Source organism: Austrofundulus limnaeus, unplaced genomic scaffold, assembly GCF_001266775.1.
Source record: "Austrofundulus limnaeus strain Quisiro unplaced genomic scaffold, Austrofundulus_limnaeus-1.0 Scaffold81, whole genome shotgun sequence".
Classification (NCBI taxonomy): domain Eukaryota; kingdom Metazoa; phylum Chordata; class Actinopteri; order Cyprinodontiformes; family Rivulidae; genus Austrofundulus; species Austrofundulus limnaeus.
This window is the reverse complement of record NW_013952483.1, coordinates 1,511,203-1,519,844: the sequence shown is the minus strand read 5'-3', so window position 1 is coordinate 1,519,844 and position 8,642 is coordinate 1,511,203. Positions and strand designations below refer to the sequence as shown.

The 8,642-nt window shown below is 35.9% G+C and overlaps 1 protein-coding gene across 1 annotated transcript in view; it reads right to left on the bottom strand.

Moving 5' to 3' along the window:
* Nucleotides 1-8,642, bottom strand: part of map2 (microtubule-associated protein 2) — a gene marked incomplete in the record, with an annotated part of 99,599 nt that overhangs the window by 60,393 nt on the left and 30,564 nt on the right. Inside the window, 1 exon segment of the mRNA XM_014011465.1 lies at nucleotides 1,085-1,222.

Genomic DNA, 8,642 nt, shown 5'->3' with positions numbered 1-8,642 from the left:
ATCTGCAACTGTTTGATAATGTTTTGAACTCTTAAAATATTGCATGATAAAAACAGAAGCTGCACTTCATATTAGTGACAAACTTTGGTGTTTTTTTTGACTAATTACTTTTAATTTTGCCTTCTACTTTTCATTTAAAATACGTTTACATTCTCAGCAGGTTTCTAAGGTTCTTCTTCTACATAATAAAAAAGTTGTTAAACAATTAAGTGGCGCACTAATGCTACTAGTGGTGAGAAAGTGTATTGCACCTTATTCAAAATTAATGCGGTCCCGCGGCCCTCTGCGGCCCAAAGTTAAAAACTGTTGTTCTTCTGAGGCTCTGCTCTAAAGATTGTTTTACATATTTTGCTAAGGCTTATTTCTAATCTTCATAAGACCACATTATACTGTTTTTTTTTAGATTTAGTTTATTTTGTTGGGTTTAAAGCCAGCCCTGTGACTAGATCCCTCATAAATTTCCATTAAAAGAGCAGAAAAACAAACATCTGTTGACCTTCATGCAGACTCTCTCCTTCCCATCAACCTGYATACCTGGAACTGTTTTTCTACAAATAAAGAAAACAGAGGCAGCCATGAAAGCGTGACTGTCTTTCTGTGGTTCTTGGTGTTGATTGTCTCACTAAAGCAGCTCTCCTCTTCCCACTCAGTACCCGCTTCCCACTCATTGCTCCTAGCAGCCTGCACTCACATGTACATCCACCCACACAGCTATTTCATCTGTGGAGGTAGCAGCCATTCTCTCTGTCGCTCTTTTTCTCTCGCTGTAAATGTTACTTTTTTCCTCTCACCAACAGACAGTCATCGCATCTCAAAAGGCTGGGAGACAGATAAATGTGCGTCTCGGTAGGATTAGTTTGATGCCATATAGGGTTTTTGGCTGGTTACGACTTTCTAAATCTGATGCACAATATGCACATTGCTGGCAGGATGATGTGATGCCTTTTTTTTTACTTTATCGTACTGCCAGGAATCAATGTGAAACAGTCACATGGGGGATTTTAAAAATATCCACTTGCTATTGCTTATTGTGAACAGAWCAAAAAGATTAGATCTGATGACACTAAAGTGATGGTGTCTTTACCTCGTAAGTGGTCTGGGACTTTATATGAGCTGTCAGTCCGGATCCAAAAGAATCTGAACTCTCCACACAAATCACAAGGTTGTAGTTGGGTCTCGGGTCAATTTTTTAAAAACCAACAGAAAATAGTCCCAGTTGAACCTGTTAAGAAAGAGGAAGACACTTTAATTGGTTTACAGAAAACATGTTTATCAATTTTTTCTAACTTCTACCCTTTTAGAACAGTAAGAAATCATATTTTTAATGATTTTGTAATCTTAAAATAGTAAAAGGAATATTACAAATAATGATCATTATAGCAGTATTTCCTTCTTCTTCTTTTTTTGAGAGCTTAACCAACCACTATCAGCACCATAAAAATATATTCAAGCCATGTGGATCCCAAAATATTACAAATAACCCCGCAAATGACACACAGACATATCTGTGAACCTATCAACCACATAARATTATCTTCCCTAGAAATTGATTTATTATGACTGAGCTGTCTCTTGTAACAAATATATAAGCTCCCAAAGCCTCTGTTCGATAAACTAGCATCATAAAGATGTTTAAAACCTGACCACGACCGTCTCCAAAGCATTTAAAGTTWAGAATTTTGAATATCTGATCAGATAATCGGTTTCTTGTTTGTATTGTTCATGATGTAACAAGAAACATGACACGTCTGAGTAGTTTTTCAAATTACAGCCTTCTAGTTATGAATATGTCTGCATTTTGTCCTTTTACACTCTTTGGGGACTGTTTTGGTATTAGTGAAKTGAGCTGGATATACCTGGGATGGTATAAGTAGTTTTAAGGACATCGCACGGTGAATATTCTCATCAGAACCCTTTTCGTGTGCAACCACAGGTTGTATAGAGTCTGGCTGCAGCTAGATAACTCTGTTGGCAAAAAAATAATGTAGGGGTTAAGGAGTTTGCATGTTCTACCCGTGCGTACATGGATTTTTTTCAGAGTACTCTGGTTTCCTCCTATAGTTCAAAAACATGACTGCTGAGTTGATTGGACATTATAAATTACCCTCCCACTCTCTCATCCGGTAAAGGAGGAGGAAAATCAGCATAATGTATGTTGCATTGCCACAATAATAAATAAATAATAAAAATAAATAAATAAAGAAGCACGTGTTGCTTTGCCAGTCAGGGAGTATTGTCTCCATCGTTAATAAAACCTGGTGCCAGTCCAATATGGCCGCCCAGAAGGCACATTTGAATGTTTGTTTCTCTTTATGGAAGTAGAAATTCTTCTGTTCTTTGGGGGGAAGTTTATAACTCTGTGCATGTCATGCTYAATAAAATCCTGGTGAATTAAATGTCTGTCATGCTCTGATAAATTAYTTTTGCATGTAMCATGMAAATGATACATTTGGATTATTTAATCTATATATTCAATCCAATCAAAGATTTTGCACATGGCCTGGCGACCCATTCAGTGTACCTGTGCAGTGAGTGTGAATGCATGTGTGTGAAGGAAAGTATAGAATTACTCACGCAGGCACTTGTCCAAACATTTCATTCATTCTTCTGTCTAATTCACATCCCATTATCAAAGCTGCATGCATAAATAGAACATTTGTTGTTGTTGTTTTGTGTCTCCTCCTTCAATCTGTGGGTCTTGCTCTGATGTGGGAGATTTTTCATTCTGTATCTAATCTGCCTTTGAGAGGCTCTTCYTGACTCATTATGGTCACAGAAAATAAACACTGCTTCAATTTACTTTGATTTCTAAAAAGAAAAACAGACAAGTTGTTTTTGTGTGTGTTTTTGTCATTTTAAAAGGATAAGGCTAATTAGTTTTTTTATGTTTTTTTCTCAAGTTTGAGGTGTAGAATATGAAAGAAATCTTACAGACAAAATCATGTTTATTTCCATTTCACTTTTAGATTTATTATTGAAAAAATTAGCATTAAAGCTGCTTTCATTTGACACATTAGTCATTAAACATATAATTAATAATTGATTTGTTCATTAAGTTCTGTTCCTTTTCTCATTCTTGCTCATTCAGAATTCTAAAAAAAGTTGTTTGTTATGCGAATGAAGCTTTGTTTTTAAAACTTTATCAATTCATGAATTATGTCTTATTTATAATATAAAATTATCATATTTATTGTAGCTACTCCTAATAAAAGCTCAAACTGATGAACTTGTGATTTCARACTGATAATTCCTGCACGAACAACGAATCCACTCTTACCTGTACTGATATCTACCACTATCAGTAAGTCCGAGATATTATATATATATCATATTATAGAATGTACTTTGTTTTAAATCTTTATTAGCATGGATGCTGATGAGAAGTGATGAGTGAATCAGCAGAGCCAAGAACCTTTTCTTCACCATCTTAGCAGATGTGTCTTAATATTCTCATATCACACTGAATAAAGAAGGACTTCTGGGGGAGAAAGGAAAGTCAGATATGGTTGGACAAGTGGGATGCTAATAGTGTTAATTACAAAATGTGTGACAGAAGATTAAAACTGCAGACAACCGCTGCACTTTTTTTAACCAAAATATTAAATAATAATCTGAACATTTAAATTTGTTTAGATCATGGACAATACTTAAATTCTGAAGCTCTAAAACGTATATGTTAGCAAATAGTTAAAAAAACTGTTACTGTTGATCTATATTTTCCAAATAAGTAAATTTGAAGGGGTTTTGATTTGTGAGACAACATCATTTTATTATGACACTTTATCCATGGTCCAATTACTTTTGTGTGTTTTGTGTGTTTTTATTTTATTTGACATTCAAATAGTAAGACACATCTGTCAAATMTTCTCTAAATAAAACAACCATGTACTGTAGGGCCAGGAAACAACAAGCACATTTGCATAAAGATGATATTTTAAAAATATTTTAACATGTTCATAACCTAATCATAGGTGATCACATACCTTATTTTATTTATTCAAAAAAAAACATGTAGTCATAAATATGATTTGCTGGAATCTGAAATGGTTCAGCCTTCATTTATGGCTCAGTTAGTTCCTGTTTAATTATTCAGTCTGCTCTGTCAAATTCTTCATCTGCACAAAAAAAAAAACAGAAAAAAAGGAAATGAAACGTCTCTAAAGCTCTCCTAAATAACATCAAGATATTCCTATAAATTATATTTTAAAATGATAATTGAATAACAAATTTGACTTCATGATAAGGATTTAAAACATTTATTAGATTTACTTTTTGCTGTTTTTGCCTCTTTTTTTTTCTTCCCTTCAGCTTTCTGAGGCCCTCCAAGTGTCCCTGGCAGCCTCAGGCCCCACTTTGAAAAACACTGTCCAAGAATTCAACTGCCCATATGCAAGTGTAAATGGCACATCAATTTCTGTAAACATTATTTAAGTTACAAAGCTTTTAGGGTCTATAAATTCAACATATTCTGTGTCTAAACTGGGATTTACCGTACCTAACACAGAACAAAAAACTCCAYATAACGAATTCTGTCTTATAAAGAATTGCCCAATTCTCATCAGTTGTTACCAGTAGTGGGCCCTAGTCCCTTAAAGCACTATAGTGCTAACTGCAAACCTAAATTTCCCATTTGCACTTTAGGGCAGGAAGCAATTGGAGCTACGTCACTGGGCGACACTCCCAGTCCCAGCCCTGCTCCTCCGGCAGGCCTGTTGCGGTTCTGCTGGGTTCGGCTTTGGACGAATGTGTCTCCAGGTTCCAACCGTGCCAAACAACTCTCAACGTTTGTACCTCCTCTACGATAGTTCAGTGTAGAATCGAGGACAGCACGCTTACGATTTTGACGTCAGCAGAAATGATGCCCGATTAGCTCCTAGAGAGGTGAAGGAGATGAGGCCGAGCAGATATCCCAAGTGGTTTTGAACAAACTGGCTGCCCACAGTTACACAAGCACTTATGAAGACCCTTGCAACAATAAATAATTGAATAAAATAAAAACCGAAGGGTAAAACCACAACAGCTGCTTTTTTCTTTAACACAACAGCAAGTGGACAGTCTGCCCATAATCACGCGCACACAGTGAAGGACACACACCTGAGCAGAAGTGAACAGWCCTGAACCAGAGTAGGACCATGCTCATGGAGAAGGGGCAGTAACTGGAGCCGTAACATAAGCAGGGAAATGTTTAAATTTATGTCCTTATTTTGACGTGAAAATGGTTTCCTGTCTTACGTGTTTTCYTTTCCCGTCARCATCCAATCCTGTACCCAGAATGCATTACTTCATTTCTCTAATACAGTGATTCCCAAGCAGGGGTAAGGGTACCCCTTGGTGTACACGAGCATATTACAGAGGGTACGTGGAAAAATTTCCAGGTGTGCAAAAAATAAATAAATAAAAATAGGACTGAGATATGTAGAGCCCAATGATTTCCGCAATGCAGAAATTGCTAACAGAATCATGAAATTAACACAAAATGGAATCCAGTACAAGACGTGGAATCTCAGGGAATTTGCTCATTTGGATGAGTTTCGGACATATTTTGGAGAATTTCAATACAATGTATTTTGGACGTATTTTCCGCACCTGCCATTACTTGGTTTAATTATTCACTTTCAAGGCAACATTTTTATCTTTATGTTTAATTTGAGTTGAAAAAAATAAAATACCTGAGTATTAAATGACCTATAATGTTGTACATTATAGTTTTGGAGAATCAACATTACGTTTGACTGAAGTGGTACTAGTGGTATGACAAATGGGTACACAAGTCTACAAAGGTTGGGAACCACTGCTCTAATAAAGTTTAAATTACTAATATATTGCATGCTTTCTTAACAAAGCCCTACCATAAACATAAGAAAATGACCAAGAAGCAMCAGAAATAGCAATCCTCAACAACTGTTTATCATCATGAGCCAAAAAATCTGTTTCAACAAATCACCTCCCCAAACTGCAGCAATACGTCCAACGCTGTAAAAGTGAAGRGGCATGCCTCTAGTCGGCAGTATTTGAAAGAGTGGCTCATGTTATAGCTGGAAGGCACTCTGGTGGCACTCAGTTTTGTGCCTTAGAATTAGCTTCTGCAAAGTTTTATTGYACGCAAGCATTGTAGAACTTGTGCAACTAACTTTTGGATTAGCCCTTCCCACCACTGGTATTTACCATTTTTACCACCAACAAAGATGTATCAAATCAGATCATTACATAATCCAAACTGAACTTTAGAAAAATATCTMAAGTCCACTGTGAAAATGATGTTATATTTACCAAAAGTTGTTTGTGCAGAAGAGGTTTATGTGGAGCAATCTCAGTTATCCTTTTTCTCCAGAGTAAAGATGCTATTTTTTTCATGGAAACTTGCATCTTTAACACAAACACAGCCTGAATCTCTGATCATGCAAACACACACACTTACTGATTAAGCACAAACACACACTGTAAAAGTGCTTGATCTGCCTCCTGAGACTGCACATCCAGCACTCACCTGTCAGKCTACATTTAATGTAGTCTAAGGAAGTCCTGTGCACGTGTTTGTGTGTAGGTGTGTGTGTTCTAAGCTTTTTGAAAGTGCAAGCAARGCAAGTGCCGCAACTAAACCGTTGTAAGGTGTTAAAAATGTTGCTGATTAGTCAAGGATTTAAAAAAGAAAAAGATTTCAAGGTTTCGGAGTCTTAAGAAAAACTCGCTGCTACAAAGTTTGACTTTGAGTCTTATGGCTGAGTAAAGTTTTAATATTTAATGCCTGTGAGCTCTGCAGAGTTATGGCCCATATGATGCTGCTGTGTAAGGACATCTATTTTGGATCTGACTGTAGATAGACCTTCATACGCATGAAGGAATCTAGGGGGCACAGGTTTGTTCAGATGGTCATCAGCACTTTAACCCTGAGAGTTCTGAATGACTTTTAGAGGGGTTTCTATAAAATTTTGTTARTCACAAATAGTGTTTTGTTGATCCATTAACCTTACTATAAAACTTGACATTTTAGGATTTTTTTGCTCTTTTTTGTAAAATATTGTTACAGACAGTAGAATTGTCAGTCATGTTTGTTCAKCATATTGATTTTCCCTCCAGGATGAACCGATGTGGCATTTTATCTGGCGCCATATCAAGGTTAGCTTTAGAATTTCTTCAAACTTTGGTGTATGTGTAAAAAAAGGTTAGATGTGGGTTTTATTGGAAATAACGATTAAAAACATATTTAAAAATAAGTGCTTGCATGGTAAAAATGCATGCTTGCAGTGTCCTTGCAAAACACTTACAGGACTATTCATCTTTGATAGGCGCTAATGTGTTAGCAATAAATGTTTTTACAAGAAATACAACTGTGCATTGAACTATATGTTCCCTCCATTTATTTTAAACTACCGTGSCTTCTCCATGTGACAGTTTTCAGAGAGCATTGATGGAGGTAATTGTTCTTTCTATGAAAAATCTGTGCTATCTCATCAAATTTATCCAGAYRWTAAGCTGGGCAATTGTTCTTCTCTGCTGGCCTCACATTTATCATCTCTCTTCTCATTAACCTACTTTTAGAAACACTGTGTGGAGAACATCAGGAGAGGTGTTACAGTGTCTGCAGACATTCGAAAAAGTTTCTATTGACCAAATTCAACTGTTTTGATGATGTACAGCACTGATTTACTAAAACCAGCCTTCTTCGTCTGAGCAGTACGGCTCATAAGTACATTAGAAGTGTAAAATGTCAGGTTCTTGAACAAGTCTTATGCTTAAAAAAGAAGCTTTAACACAACAAATGACAGCGTGTTCAAACCTAAAGCTCAGCTCCTCTCAGTCTGTCAGTATATGAAAGCTCTTTGATGACACTTTGCTCCCTGGATTTGAAGAATTAACAGCATACATTCAGCACCATCAAAAAAAAAACTGTGAAAGTATGGTGTTAAAAGGCAAATATTTGTGATTTAAACTGTATATTTTRCAAGTGTGTGGATTATTGTTGACATATAAGGGCGCCCTGACAACAAAATGTAACAAAAGACAAAGTGGAAAGCAGTCTGATGGCCGGATGAAGTTAAAATGAAGCAATGGATAGAGGGATGAAAAGACGCAGAAGAGAGAAAAYAAAAGAAAATAAACAAGTCAACGCTAAGAAATGTGAAGAGTCTGCGACATTACATCACTGCTGCAGTGGCCGACAACATAAAAAATCATTTTGTAAGTCCGCAGACACCACCAGTGAGTAATGTTTATTTATCTTTATTGCTTTGATTTTATGGAGAGAAAAAAATCAATGTAAATCATATATTTAATTGTAACGTCTAAACAACACAGAAAGCATCAGTTAATCTAAATCACAAAAATAAAAATACATTTTTTTAAGATTGCTTTCATGTTACTCCAGTCAATGTTTGTTAATTCTCTGTTTTATCTGGATCTTTAAATTTGCAAAGATAAAAAAATGTAATTACGCCATTAATTTAAAAGCCTTCTGATATCATCCAAAAAGACCAAAAGCCACCACCTGAAAGTGAGTTTAAAGAAAATAAATATAACCAATATAATCTCAAAACATCGTCCACTTCTCAGAGTTAACTTGTGAGTGATGTTGGCTTGAGTTAAAGACACAGTGTGTAGGATTTGTTGTTTTCAGCGACATCTAGTGGTTGAGTGGTTGAATC